This window comes from Varroa jacobsoni, unplaced genomic scaffold (genome assembly GCF_002532875.2).
Source record: "Varroa jacobsoni isolate VJ856 unplaced genomic scaffold, vjacob_1.0 scaffold_873, whole genome shotgun sequence".
NCBI lineage: Eukaryota > Metazoa > Arthropoda > Arachnida > Mesostigmata > Varroidae > Varroa > Varroa jacobsoni.
Genome location: NW_019213775.1, coordinates 194,429 through 209,869, shown reverse-complemented (window position 1 = coordinate 209,869; position 15,441 = coordinate 194,429). Strand labels below are relative to the sequence as shown.

At 43.7% G+C, this 15,441-nt stretch overlaps 1 protein-coding gene across 2 annotated transcripts in view; it reads right to left on the bottom strand.

Moving 5' to 3' along the window:
* LOC111264564 (uncharacterized) overlaps positions 1–12,803 on the bottom strand; it is a 55,488-nt gene extending 42,685 nt beyond the window's left edge. Inside the window, exon 1 of one of the 2 annotated variants that reach the window (XM_022840586.2) lies at positions 11,290–12,803. The gene's annotated coding sequence lies outside the window, so the exon portion shown is untranslated. The remainder of the gene's footprint in view (positions 1–11,289) is intronic. The other variant, XM_022840591.2, reaches the window with a different exon arrangement.
* Positions 12,804–15,441: the final 2,638 nt, after the last annotated feature.

Here is a 15,441-nt window from a genome sequence, read left to right as displayed (position 1 = left end):
AGCAGACTTCAATTGTATGTGAATTGTTACCGGCGCTGGCGGAGGTTCCATTTTTCAGCTCAAGCTGATGACAACTACATATCTTCCTAGTGCTTCCTTCTGCCTTGCCAACCCCGTTTCGCCAACTTTCGAGGTGGTCCATTGTCCTCGTTCACCGTTATCGCCTGCACTGCTAGTACAGACAACACTCTGAGCGACTCTTGCCACAGACACACGCAGGCAGCTGCTCGCGCGCTCGCCTCAACTAAAAGGGCTGCGTCTGCGTATGGGAACACCCCTTAGTTCCCTTTGCGTTTTCCACGTGCGTCTGCAGTTGGCTGGAGGATTTCATTAGCGAAATGAATGAATACTGCGTCGACCAGTATCACAATGATTACACCTTTAACAAATATTATTTAACAAACGCCCACCTACCCAATTAGCGAATCGGCCGCCCAGCATCTAACAAATCAGTCAGCTGCCTATAGGACAGCCACAGTAATCATGGACGAGTTGCTGGTCAAACGACTACCTACCGGCACGATCGGCCATCAGACGAGGTATGCTGCCTACGTTCAGTGGAACGCGCTCTCTTCTTAAACCCTATCGCATTAGCTGATCCGACAATTAAATGCAGAACCGCTCAACCAGTTTCTTACCAACCCGTTCTACTACACCGCTTCAGCTTCTGCAGTGGCAGATCGCTGTAACTATTATAGGTTTCTCTTGGCCGTCTGCCCTTGCAGTTTAATGGCCAGCTCTTCAACTTCTATAGCCTGCGTGCGTGTGGGCAACCACAAAGCTCTATCGTAGTTTCGATGGCGGCATCTGATTTGTCTCAATGTATTTCTGTGTCCTCATCTGTGGTCGTCTGCCTATTCTCGCCAATCTTGTTGTCACGGTCTTCGTTTTACTGCCGCCGCAAAGCTGCTACGAATATGACTCCTAAGTACGTCTTCTTACTTTGCACTATTTGTCAAAGAGTAAAGGGCGTACAACGCCACCATAACCATCGCAGAATTAGAACGACTCTGTCTGCTCACTGTCGACCGGACGACGAAACCATCGTTACTTGCTTTCACTTATTTTGTCACGAGGTTCCTCCCCACTCCCCATTCATGCCCATGACCTAGCATTATTATGAATATTTAAACAGAGGCTTAATCCTTGCGACGGCCGAGGGCAGCCAAACATCGACCGACCGACCCACCCATTCACTCACCCACCCACCCCCGACAGGGGCAAACTGTGTGCGAGACGGGGAAATACCTAATGAGGGCAGCAAGGCGGGACCATTGCTGCCGTCGTTTCCACAACCATCATGGTCGAGCATCGCTGCCATCACCACCAATGCGCCTACTGCTACTACTGAAGGAGACCAGCCGCAAGCGGTGTAGGAGCGCACAGAGTGAAGGAGGGCAGCGGATAGCCAGGCACACAAAGAGACGCCTATGCTGCGCTATTACGACAGCAGCGGGTGTCGATGGGGGTGTGGTGAGTCGTCGAACGGGTTAATAGCGCTGGTGTGGGTCGTATATTCCATATATTACGGGCAAATACAATGACGCAAACGGTTGGAGGTTATGTTGCCCTGTACGAAGCTTGCAGCTTGAAACTGCGTGGTTATAGGAAAATAAAGAAAAGGCAAAAATGCGAAAAAGTAGGGTAGGCTGGCTGACAGGGTTAATGGGTTCGATGTTTACACTTCTTGCTTGAAATGTCAACGCCGCTGGTAAAAATTTGGCAGGAAAAGATACAAAGCGAGGAGGAATTGTGCAGGCTCCTCGATTGTAAACTAAAATGCTTGTACGGACCTGCTAGTCGTGATAGGGTACCATTTACGTAAAATAGTCTATTAAGGATAAAATCCAACCTGTAAGACATCTGGTTAATTCTTGGTTACCGAAGCGCGCGAACGTCCGACAAGTAAATCAAAAAAGCGCAAGCTTTAATGAAAACAGAGCCGATACAAAGGGTCCGTTCTGTTAAGCAAAATACCGACAGATACAACGTAACGTTTGTAATATTGTAATGCTCTGTGTATAAGACAAGAACCCTGGGGTCATACGAGCAGCAAAAAGCACCAACATGAACGATTTGCGATATAATATTCTCTCCAGAACTTCGCGTGTGGACGCGTCTCATAGAATGAAATACTTAACTTGTGAGTGGAACTCGCCCGATTCATGATTTCAGCGAAAACTTGGCTCGAAATAAGTGGAAGCGCCTGTTCAGGGTATTCAGAGACACTTGATTAGTAGGAAAAAAACAAAAAAAAAAAAGGAAAAAACTCTGGTAAACAACAAAATAGCAACAATAAGTAAATTCAATTTTATAACAAAGTTACCATCCGTTAATCTTGGAAACTTCGTTCCTGTCGAGCATGTTACCCCGGTCTTTGAATGCGCTACTCCGAGCCGAAAAAAAAAAAAATTAACAGAACCGAACAAGAAGTGAGTAAGCCCGTACGATCTAATTACACGACGACGATCACGGCGGCGGCGACGACGACGACGACGACGACGACGACGACGACGATGGTAATCAGCAACCGGCAACGACCACAACTCGAAGTTGCACTGTTCCGTCAAGAAGCGGCCGTGGCACAAGTTAACACACTGTACAGGTCGTTTCTATTTTAGATATGGATCATACGCAGACACCACCTGCTGTGCCTATCTGCTGTTATTGTTATACAACAACAATAGCTGGACGATGCGATACCACAGCCAGCCATGCTACAACTACGGGAACGGTCAGAGACTTTACAAACGGTAACAACAGCAAAACAACAGAACTGCCGTTGATTTCAATATGTTCCTGTTGTTGGATGTGCGCGTTTGTACAATTTGGCCGCATCGCGTCACCGATATGATCCCACGTAGCTACATCACCGGGATCAGCAACCGAATCATTATCGTCATCGTCAACAACAACAGCATCTCGGGCATATCTATGGCCGCTGCTGCTACTATTACCACTTGAGGCAAAACAAAGCTTTCTCTTATCAGCGCTGCGCTGTCTGCAATATCAGAGCACTCAGAAACACTCACCCCCTGAACGCGGCTGCAACAAAACCGCTTAACCCAGAAACAGAAAAGAGGAGCAGCGGACAGGGCGTCGTCATACTTGGGATATCCGTATAGTTTCTTCCACCCGGTGGCATTCGTAGCGGCAGCATCGGTACGTCGCGCCACTTCGGGCTTATCAGTTCAACACAACGATACCGAAGCCACGACCGAGGGAGTTGAGCTTTACGGCAACGTCAACTACGGCGAAACGGACCGGTGAGAGAGAAGTCCATTCGGCCCTGCTATATTAGAAGACTGTAATTTTTCGCTGTCGAAACTTTCGGCTCAGCTGTTGTAATTGCGTTTGCGTTGTAGTACGGTGCGTTTTACTGCAGCAGCACCACCACGTTTGCGTTCGTTCACGATTTAGCTGATAGCAGCTCCGCGGTGAACACGCCGGCCGGTCGGCCGGCCGGCCGGCCGGCCGGGATCCTGTCGCTACTCCTGTTTCTGTTACCAGGAAGCTGGACGACTAACAAAGAAGATACCTGCTATCGCACTCCGAGTGCCTATTGTAATGGTGAAAAGAGAAAGGCTGAACACTTACAGCATCACCAGTAGCGACAACAACAGCATAAACGGAATAATACACACTTCGATAAGGTAACCGAAGCGCAGATAGCCGTAGTGGTGGTGGCGCTTACGGACATGTTACGAAGGAGAAGTGTTGTCCGGCCGTTGTTATGCTGTGTTAAAAATAAGCTCATTGTACATGTTCGTAATTCTTCCTATGCATGTCGTCTTACTAACTAATCTCCATTTATAAAATGAGTTTGGACGCATTACTGAGGCGGCATCAGAAGCGTACCGCTCGTATCGTTGCTACCAGCGGCCGGTAGTAGCTATAGATGCGAATAAGCGAACTGCGGAAACATGGCGTTGGGTGCGCGTGCCAAATTGCCACCTCAGATAGCTGTTCGCCTTCTAATTTCAGTAGTTGTATATGACGTAATACTCGTTACCGATATCTCAGTAACGTAGTCCAAATAACAAATTGCAAACATGAACGATCCTATATAAATTTTGGTTTTGAAGCTAGGACATCTACGGTTACGTGCCGCTTCATGACGTGCATAATCGCCAAGAAAATTGTAGACTTACGTGTTAATTACGCCACTACCCATAAATTTATTGTTCGTACAAGTTGGGCTCTGCTTTTTTCAATGCCCACTCAGTTATAACTGGAAACCTTAATTACGCTCCGATTACGACGTATGCTTTGGCCGGGATGATATAAATCTCTATCGGTGTACGCGAGAGGGTGTACAATTCAAAAACAGAGCCAAGAATCTAGAGGATCTATCACGGTGTCTTGTCTGCTCTTCACTCGCCACCAAAGATGTAATACAACTTCCCAGGCACCCTTTTGAAGCACACGCTAAATCAAGTGTGTAAGTCATTTTGCAAGCTATTCAAAAGTCAAACAACTGCTAAAAATGAATCAAAGCTGTTATAATTTAACAGTATTTTTTTATGTAGGCGTAGGTGAAGAAGGCTATATGTAAGCTGCGGCAGCAGCGTGGTTGTAAAAAGGTACTCCCTGCACACACGTTTTAAGAACAAGCATCAAAAGCCGCCATAAAATTCATTCATTCTCATGTTTTTCCCTGATAAGGAACGTAGACACCGAAATTGCGGGGAAATAATTTTAGCGCTTACCTAGCAACCATGAATTTTTCCTACTCAATTTCAAAGGGATAATCTTCGAGCAAGCGCTTGATAGATAATTATGCAAAAAAAAAGAACAATATAGTGACGATTCGAGGCTTACGACGAAAGACAGCCACGAAGAACGGAGAGATCACGGGTGGTGGCCACTCGTGACTAGCAGTTTTTCTGTCTAACGTTGTCGCTGTGTTGTATCGTTCGCCATGCTCGGTGCCTATTCCGACCCAGGCTATGACTGCGATGGTGAGGACGAGCACCGTCAAACCTGTGATTCTCTATGTGAACTCACGGAGAGTGAGTTCGGTTAAGGGCGAATTGTCATATCGTCTCGGTGCTAGGCCGCTGTTGAGAAAACTTGCCTCCATGAGTTCGTCGAAAATGGGAATCTAGAGTTTTCCGTTTGCTTTCATCCTGCCCGACACACACTTACGCGTATCGCTGGCCTCACTTCCAAGATGTTTTCATTCCTCAGTTGTCTTCTCCAGCGTCCATTGGCCGCCGCCAACAAGCCTAGCTAATGCTGTTCGAGGGCTAAGAGGCCACGACGCGTACATGCCAAATGTAAATTTGGGCCTGCAGTGCGCAGGATCGAGCTGAATGCTTTGGGGACAGGACAGCAGCAGTTTTCCAGCGGCGACATCTACTGTTGTCTCAACAATAAGAACCAGCCGCGTCGGTCGGGTCTGTCCTCCTCGGGTATTGAGGCAGTGGGATCCCACAGAGCGTTCCCCAACACTAACTTCAACAATGGCCCACAGTACGACGCACGTATCTGTATGATTCGAAATGGATGCTGCTGTGAGACGATTGAATTTTTGATTAACATATATATCCCTAGCAAACCTTCGCTGGACGACGCTTTGATTGCAGATATCGAGTAAAACTCGGCGGAGAGCGGGCTCAAATAGATGGGGGCAGCCACCGATAACTTCTACCAAAAGGCGGGCGGATTGGCTGGCAACGGAAAGCACAAACGAGTCCTACAATCGGACTCCAGCAACTCGCTGGTGCTGAGCACGGTATGTAACCGGTGAACGCGCGTGAAAACATAAGTAGTAGGTGCTTTTCAAAGTTTTCCGCGCTGAGTTTTTGTCGGTGGAAATTGGCATTGTTTCGCTTATCAAATAGTACAGCATTGAAAGAATTAAGCATATCCCGTTAACGTCTGTTCAATCAATATTCTGTTAGCTATATTCCTTTTTGAATACAAGGCGGGTTTTTTTCTGGGCCTTTAATCTGCGCCGCTTAAATAGAACCCAACCTGATGGAGGTAGTATACGATTTGAGTCAACGCACAGATCTGCGCAAGCGGTGGAGCCTGCCGACTGCAAGAGCCCCTATGAAAGGAGCATCTTCCCTGAGCGAACGCACCGCTTGCGGCGCTTGTGTTCCTTCCATTGACAAGGCAGCCCGAACTCAAAAACAATGGAATACGTAATATTTTCACGACATTTTGTTGATAGAAACCCCATGTTGTGAGGATATAATCTCAATACTGTGATCTGTTCACTAATATCGAAGTACAGATATCGAGTTTGGGTCGACTGGCGTAGTTGTACCCACTAGCAATGGGCTGTACAAGAATAATTCGATAAAAGGCGTTGAAAAATGCAGAGTATGGCAAACATTGGATACAACAAACCAAAAAAGGAAACTGTTTTATAACATTACAAACACGTGTTAGCTGAGGTAATTTTAATGGCGTGATACACCTAACGAATGTGCTTCTGTTTAGTCACGAACTGTTTACATCTTTAAGCACATTGCACACGTAAATATGTTATATGACAAGCAGCGTGTCTGTATATGGCATCTTCGAATAGTAGGACAGGCTTTAGTATAAAAAAAAAAAGTAAATTTTAGGGGGGTTTTTATAGATGATTTAGTAATTTATGATGTGTAGGCGATGTGTAATATTCTTTATATAAAGTCAAGCCGAATTACTCGCTATGTAGCTATCAAAAGGTAGAACGGATTCGGATATTATTTACAGATCTCGAAGCCTTCTCCGGTCCGAAGTCGCTGGCCTGCTATGTTGCACGTGTTACGCATACCTATACATATGCAAAATCTGTAAAACCAACAAAAATTGTTTGCTTTTTTCTTCAGCTCAGCTTGGATGCATTTTAGGACAAGTTTATCATCAAGTCAGACAGCTAGCGCGTATGTAGTGCCTCTGGTCAAACGTTCCAAGTATCCAAGGAGGAAATTTATTCGAACTTACTTGTCCTGTCTTCTAAAATCCACCTGATTGTCACTGTATGCCATTATTTTCCTTCATTAGTGGCAGGAGGTGTTTCTTACGAATGTTACTATCTGCCAATATTGCTCGTATAGTATGACTGAACTCGATCGTCTCCTTACCAGCTGAACTCAAAAATCTCATGAGCCACGTGTCGGCCAAAATATGATAAATCGCAGAGCATTATTGCTTTATGGTCCCTTCGATAACACAGGGTTTAGCTTTTCGAAATTCTTGTGACACGGAGAAATCTCAACTCAGCGGGGCGTTTCATTCCGCTAACGACAAGGATACACTTCTAATAACTCAACATTTGCGTTACACGTTAACCTCGATCTTCTCCCGGCAATCATTTCTCATATACAGACGGAAATACACAAAAACTACATTTTATTTCCTCTGCATTTACGGATGTATCAAGAATAACGTATATTCAATGAGGGCCGGCTGATACATCGGTGACAGTGAGAGTGATTAGATGCCATACGAACCGCTGATACTGGTTTCGCTCACAAGATCAATGTACACAAGGGCAATAGAACTTTATAAAGGGAAAAAATCTCAGTGTCAAAAGTAGATAATTGATAATAATATCTGCATTAATAGATGCAATAGTTCATTTAGTAGCCCTGTTTTAGGCGCCTTTGACATTATGTGCTTGGCCCACTCCTATAATAGTAGGTTACTCCTTTCCATTTCTCCATCGAATATTGCCCCTATATGAATTTTCTAGAATACATGTCTCATATGCCATGCATGAATGAACATACGTCCGTAGAGGTGGCAGCCTGCAGTAAATTTCGAGCCATCACGGAACTTTAGTTCTGTGCTCTACATACGACTATATACAGGCGGATATCGGAGGACTCAGACCTTGTGTGGGCAATTACAAGTTGTTTCAAGGCTTCGCGGAATGATAGGGATCACCAAGGGAACGATCCTTCTCAGGGACACGATTACGGGCTCATATTTACTTTATGGCAAATGTTGAAATCTAAAAAAAAGAAAAAAGACTTCCCGAAAACAGATAATTGCGAAATTCTGAGGAATACTTCCTCGACTAATATGTGCACAACGATGAGAGAAAGGTCTGTCCAATAATGCCCACCAAAGTCAGTTGATCATAGAGGTCTAATACTAATCGTTGTTTTTAGCTCGTTAGCGTCAGAGCAAAATCGCTTAAAAGCTCTACTTTACAAACAGAAATCTTCAAGCACCTCGCAATGCTAAAATCTGCTCATTTATTAAATACTACTCAAATGGACAAAAGTAGATAATGGGAGCATTTGGCCAGCCAAAATCATAGTTAGTTAAGCGTTCAAAGAAGCTCTCGTTACGAAAAGCAATACTTTTTTTTTCAAGAAACTGGGGTAACACGATAAAATTATAAGCCAGGTCAATTTTTTTTTTAGCTAGGCTGGCTGTCGATACGAAAGCCTAAAATGGCAACCGTTAACGATAACAAACGCGTTATATCAACTATAGTAGTTCAAGGGTATCGCTTATTTCTGAAGTTACTCTGTTGATCAGACCTACTGAATAGGGTTCTAACTAACTGATTCAGCACATTTCAATGTTGCTGTAAGTGTGAGCCTATTTGAAGGCAAAGGCTAGGAATCGCTCGATTAATCTAGGTGGGGTTCGGTTGCCTTACAAGTGCTCAATCTAACAAGTTTTAGTTTTTATCAAGACAAATCAACAATCTTGTCCAAAAAACTCCCCTTAGCTTTTCTGGACTCGAATTCGTGAGAACGTCTCACAGGGAAGAAGTTTTTAGCCGATAAAAACACTAGTGCCTTTAAAGGCATATATCCTCTCTTGCCGATATAAAACTTGTGTTATGGTCAACAATCGCTATTTTATGTATTTGTTGCGATACTAAAAAATTAACAGTATCTTGAATTATGGCGAAAAATATACTGTTGTTTTCATCATCGCATCCTCTTCTCAGATAATCTAGTCTAGTCTCTTCTCGATTTAGTCAGTCCTAGTGATTCACATGACCCTGTTCTATATGCCATTTCAGTTAAGACGACTGCTAAAAGATTGACCATAAGACAAACTAGACCTGGGGCCGCTGTGGTTATTGCCTGAGATGCTACTATATATATATATATATATATGCACGATAACAACATACGGCAAAGTTTTCCAAGCAAAAGCATCTTCAGCTTTGTACACAGAACAAAATTATAGCATTTTTACTGGTAAAAACCTACATATGTTTTACGGGAAGCAAATGCATCCCAAACGCGTCACAGGTGTGTACCAATTTAGGGTTGAAGGCGTCATTCGACCATTGTACTTTACAGACGCTTCCGGAACTACGTGACTAGTCAATGGGCTTATTATACGAAATAAGAACATTGTCGCACGAGATAATAAACTAATCGAAGAATTTTTCGTCCGCGCCAGAGTCGTTTACTCAGATCATGCAATGTAAATAAAAACTCCTTTCTCTGGGGCTTTTCGAGGACAGAAGGTTATGTCAACATGGCATGACTAGGCGAGCTTTGAAAGGATGATATCGAGCGACAATTAAGCTAAATCATCATTGGAAGCTCAGTTTGAAAATTAGGATGTTCTAACAAAATAGGGTATTTACCTATGAAACACGCATTACACGCGCGCACGTGTCCGCTATGTGTTTATCTGCCCATCGAAAAGTTGTAAGCTTATTAGTAGTTCGTTACCATTATTCATTACCATCCAATAGCTCCGTATCTGCAACGAATCTATGCCATACAGTTTACGTTAACGGGATTGCCGATGATGGGGTCAAAATACACTGAGTCAAAGCACGTAATACTCCATTTATTGAGTGAGCGATCAAAAAGTAAGGCTTCTGATGCCAGATTTCGAAGTTGAATTTTTGCCTTTCTGTTTTAGGACTTTACATGCGTTAACACGCCGCCATATGAGGCAAACATTTAATACAAGATGTATTCAATGTTTGCCTCATATGATTGCTACATTTCCGGATCATTATGGAATACCATTTTTACGGAAATTCAAATACTGGTCTATAGGAACAGTCGTTTCCGCCTGCGAACTCAGAAGAAAGGCACAGGAGAAACAATTGAGTTTTTTTTTAAGAAATACATATCAACCAACGGCATCTAACGGGAAATTCATACGGCGTCAAGAACGGGACAATTTCTGTCGTTAAAAACATTACTTAAAAGAAATAGTAGTAGTTTTTTTAGTTCGAGAATAACACTGGTTGTACAGTTCTGATACTTGCAGTGATTAGGTTCTAACTTTTACCGCACGCGGCCATGCAATCACCTAAAAATAATAGGGGGTCTTGACCAAACGCTCATTATGTCACACGGATACACATAGATATATTTCGGAAAATCAAATAAATGGCAAGAATTATCAAAGACCTTCCTTCAGCGACTAGCATTGTATCTTAGTAAAACAGATAAGCTTCGGTTTTTATGTCGCACGTTGTTGCTAAAGTTTCAAACTTGAAAAAACTATATCCTCGTAACTTTCTCTCTTATGATAATAGCTGCCTGCACGCTGCATGCAATGTCTTCGACCGTACACAAAGCTTAAATATTTGTTGCAGTGGTCGCCTTTAAGGTCTAATTTATATGCGTTTTCCACTACAGTCCCATAAAATTACCTATTTAGGTTTTGGAGCCACCTCTAGCAAATTCTGTATCACAGACTCTTGTAGGTTAGTTCTCTATAATTCATAATTGTTATCATCTTCCTGTTAGATGTCGACGTTGTAATATACATAGTTCAACTAGATTCAGGAATAACGTCATGGCCAAAATTTGTTCTTATTGTCTTATCGCACAGCTTTGTACGTACCGTTTAACAAACAGTTAACTCTATTGCAGAGTGGTACAGAAATTCACAAGCGCCAATATCCACAAAAAGTAGTAAAAAAAACCACAAAAAAATAACGATAAAATAATGTTGCCATAAAGTCGATTTTGTTATATCATTGTCACCATCTTGTTTATGAACGCAGACGTTAATGTGGCAAAAGTTGAAAAATAACAACTGAAAATAACCCTGGTGGCTATACGTAAGCTAGTTACGTACTCATTAAGTTGAAATGTCGCGTTACGAAGCTTTACAGAACCGTTATACTGTTTCGACCATTTACGCCTCAAGACGCACTGGAGATTTTACGGGTTCCAAATGATCCCAGATGCTCATACTCCATTTTAGAAAAGGCTCTAAATAAATGATCAGACAATTAGCTTTTCCAGAGTGAGTCCGATTTTGGTAAGACTTTGAAAGGAGTATTACATGTGTAATAAACAAAGAACGTAAGTCTAGAAACAGTAAAGCGAAACTACTCACAGAGAAAAACAGCGCAATGGTCGTAGACCTTTTTACAGTCGGGATCTTTTTCGTATGCCAGTTAGTCCTGATGAACTTGAGGTCTCCTCGCACTTCAGTCAAAAAGGTCACAAGGGTTCAACTTCATATAAGCAGTTTAATAATAACAATGTTCACATAATGATTATACTATCCAGTTTGCAATCGAAGCTGAGAGACCATCATTGTATTGCACATTATTGGCCTGATGACCAGTATCAAACGTGTTCAACCCTACTAGTTGTACAACTTTGTGTGCACTTCGCTTCGTCAAAGTAACTAACCACCAACGGCACAATTAGTAAATATATGACCCTTCACTGTTTTCGAGGTCGATTGATCGAAAAAAATGATCTTAATACGAGACTACATCCCGGTTGTAAGGTGTAGCACGCCCCGAACTGGTACGGCAGACGCTTTTTTGTAACATTTTTTTGCAAGCAAAATGTCCATTCTAAATTACACACTTTCGTCCCCGATGACCGTAAATCATGTTTGCAGATGGTGGTAGAATATAGTGTTTAGAACGGTATAATTCAGGATATTTCGTCACAACGTTGACTGAAGGGACTAAGCTGCTACTGTTAACAAAATACTACGACGGTTTTCAAATGCATACGCTAATTTCAGCTTGACGTCTTGTACTTTCTCTGGTAGTTGTCTCGTCGTTCCGTGCATATGAGATGACACCGAATACGGGAAAAGTCTTCACCCGCAGATTTCGGTAAGCAGGGCGCCGTCTTTGAGATAAAAACACTGGAGGTAACAAATGGCAAAACGGTAGCAGCAGTAGCAGCAGGAATTAATTGAATAGTGACAGGCCAATCTGATGCTGTATCAGTGCCGCTGCTTCTCCTGCACTGGCTTTTCATAAATTCACTCGACGTAGGCCTGTACTATCACAACACGCACTCACAGTAATACGAACCAAACTACTCACGCGCGCACCTCGTTCTTCGTGAAGTTCTCTCAACTGGGTCGGCGGCTGGTTAACCAAACAGGACGTGACAAAAGATCCATAACAACAACAACAACAACAACAACGACGACGACGACGACGATGATGATGACAACAACAACAACAACAACAACAATAATTAAAAAATGTCACTGCGCCACACTTTTAACTCTATCAATAACCGGCAGTCCGGAGTCAAACGATATTACCACCGACTAACGGGAGAGACGCAGAGAGCCACAGAGGTAGGATAACAGACGCATTCACTGGGCAAAGTGGCGCGCCAAGTCGCTCCTGCGAGCAGCGTTTGTTGCAGTAGCGAACTTGGCATACCATGCACGAGCGCTCACTAACGAAGCTATCTACGAGGTAGCGGTACTCATAGGAGGCAGCAATCTGCAAACAACACGGACGGCGTAACAGCTGCAGAATCACCAGCATCAACAGTAGAAGTCGTAGTAACTGCAGCGACGAAATCAGCAAGTCAATATCACTAGCGTCACACCAGCGTTTGCCGGCGGGACCGAGCACCAAGCAGACGAATGCTACACAACGGTGCTCGAGCTAGCTGGCGAGTCACCTAGCAGAAGCCATTGCTGACATCAACCAGCAGCCGGTACTATCAGCGGCAACGGCGGAAGCGGCAGCAGCAGCAGCAGCAGCAGCTTAACGTCAGGCGTCCAGCGGCAGGCGTCACAGCCAGCGCTGCCAGCTACCGGCGAGCGAAGGCGGGGCGGCTTAAAGCTCCTCCTATCAACAGCAAAACCGGGCCGTGTTGTCGAGAGGGCCCTCACTCCTGAGAGAAGGGGCCCGTAAAGACAGAAGGAAAGAAAGACTGATTGTTGTTCCTAGAAAAACAAGCCGCCAAAGCAAATAACGAGAGAGGTACGGCAGAGATTAGTATTAGCAACGGCATCGACGCCAGCCGCGGTCGCATCATGAGACCGTCTGCATATCGTACTTTCTTACTATACGTATTGTACACTTAGAAAGATAACATGCAGACGTGAGAAAAGGAAAGAGAGGTAGAAGGCAACTGTGATAACCGTTGGCACTATTGCGGCTCCTTCGACTATATGTGTACATATAGTATATGTGTGCTGCAGTCGAGCAGAAATGGGCCATGATGACCAGAATCGAACGACAGCCGATCAACCCAGATAACGTTACGTACAAATAGGTACAGCTATGCTGCATATGGATTCGTCAAAACGGCGTAAATAACAGCAGTTAAACAATGTTCTTCTACCCGATAATGATGAACTGGTCCAGACGAAGGGTTGATGTTGTAAATACGAAAGGAAGAACAAAAGGCGAAACGTTGTTCTAGTAGAATGACTGACGCTTATTCTGTATGACCGTATATTGTGTGCTTCGGACCAACGGACAATTCACATATGATTGATTCGTCGTTGAAGTTGGGAGATGTATTTTTCGCTACCCATACCGCTAGGCTATACGTACGTAGTTAAGTATCAAACAATAGCAGAGCAAATGACACGCCTGTGCTATAAAAATATATACAGTACGACTAATAATGATTATTTTATGTTGTGTATAGTTCTACGTGTTCGCTGGCTCAAGCTTTCGCTTCTTCCTAAACTCGAATTAGCTCTTATTGTCATTAGCTTAGATGAGGGCTTTTCAAATACCAGGTATTCAAGGGTAGAGTATCTGGGGGTTTAGACGGCTAAACCCCTCGCTGGTTCAACGGTATACCTTACACGACAAACCCAGTGAACAAAGAAACAAACGACAATTACTGGATATCGTGGTCGTATTTTATTTTAATGGTCCATTAATCGAGCTAAATATTTTTCAAGTTATGACGACTCGTTGACGATATGTTCAATGCATTGGAGGTTCAAAAATTGAAGTAAAACTTATTCAATTAACACGTATCTGTAGCGCAGCGGACTTTACGCAAATACTTAGACCTACACGACTGTCCAAAGGCCGCACCCGCGTGTAACAATACAAATTTTTGGTGGTTGAATTATATGTGCCTAAGGTGCATACAAAGCCCGGACGAGATTTAGCTGTCTGTTACTTGCAAAAGCTTATAGTTTATTTAAAGGTTCATGCAGATACGAATGTAATCACGTAAATTATTAACAGATACGTTGAAATGGTTGAGAGAAACGCTAGTCCAACGGCCACTTCGATCGAGGTACTAGCTATAGTCATGGCAAGCGTCCTAACGCTTGACTTGCATGCATCGTTACTTCTGTTCTAATTCGAGCAAACGTTTGCTTGCTATTACTGTGGCTTTAACAATGACACTATTAAGGACCAAACAGGCTCCCAGCCACAGTAGCAAGCGACGAGCCATCAGTCCCCGTCCAATAAGCTCAGTAACTAGGCCCCCACCAAAGGCAGGTGGAATAAGACGAATGAGCAGCAGCAGCAGACGGACAGATACATTCAACAGAGAGTGAAACCCATCTATGTGTAGGTGTCTGTATGTAACCAGGTCCTAGTTTGTATGGGCGACTATCTATAGATCGAGATAGTATCTCAACGCTATATTTAACAATTTCTATTCGTTCTCGGAATGGGTGATTTTAGCATTACAATGTTCCACTCTAGTTAAAGTGATTGCGGTCTACATGTGCGTATGGAATCCCTGAACGAATCTGAAGAATCAGCTCAATCAACCTTAGCTATTTGTTTATATATCTCGTCCAGATAATCGTTGCGAATTTCTTTTTAATTGTTATTAACTAATAAATGCCGAGAGGTGCATTGCCAATTATCCCGTATGCACACGTTATTCGATTCTAAGTGTATGCCGATTTATATTGGACAATATTTAGAAAAGGGGACTATGGGTAGCATTCATTGTAACGCAGTAAGGTCGAACGTCAGTGTACCACAGCCAGCAGGGAAACGAGAAGTTTCCCTGCTGGCTGAGCTACGGGTCAGCTAGGCACTTTCTTCAGAGCGCCCTTCGGCCCTCCACATAAACTTGTGAGCAATGGAGTTTCGGCTGTTGTGTCTAACGGCGCGGCCCGTCGTGTGACATGTTGGACCCGTCATCACCCCGCTCGCGTTAGCGCGGATTACTGAACTAGCTAAGACAGAACAGCTAACATACAGGAAGCGAAAACAGTCGTAGCGACAGAATGGAGGCTGCTGGCAAAGTAAACGAGACAAGCGGACCAAACGTTTACCGC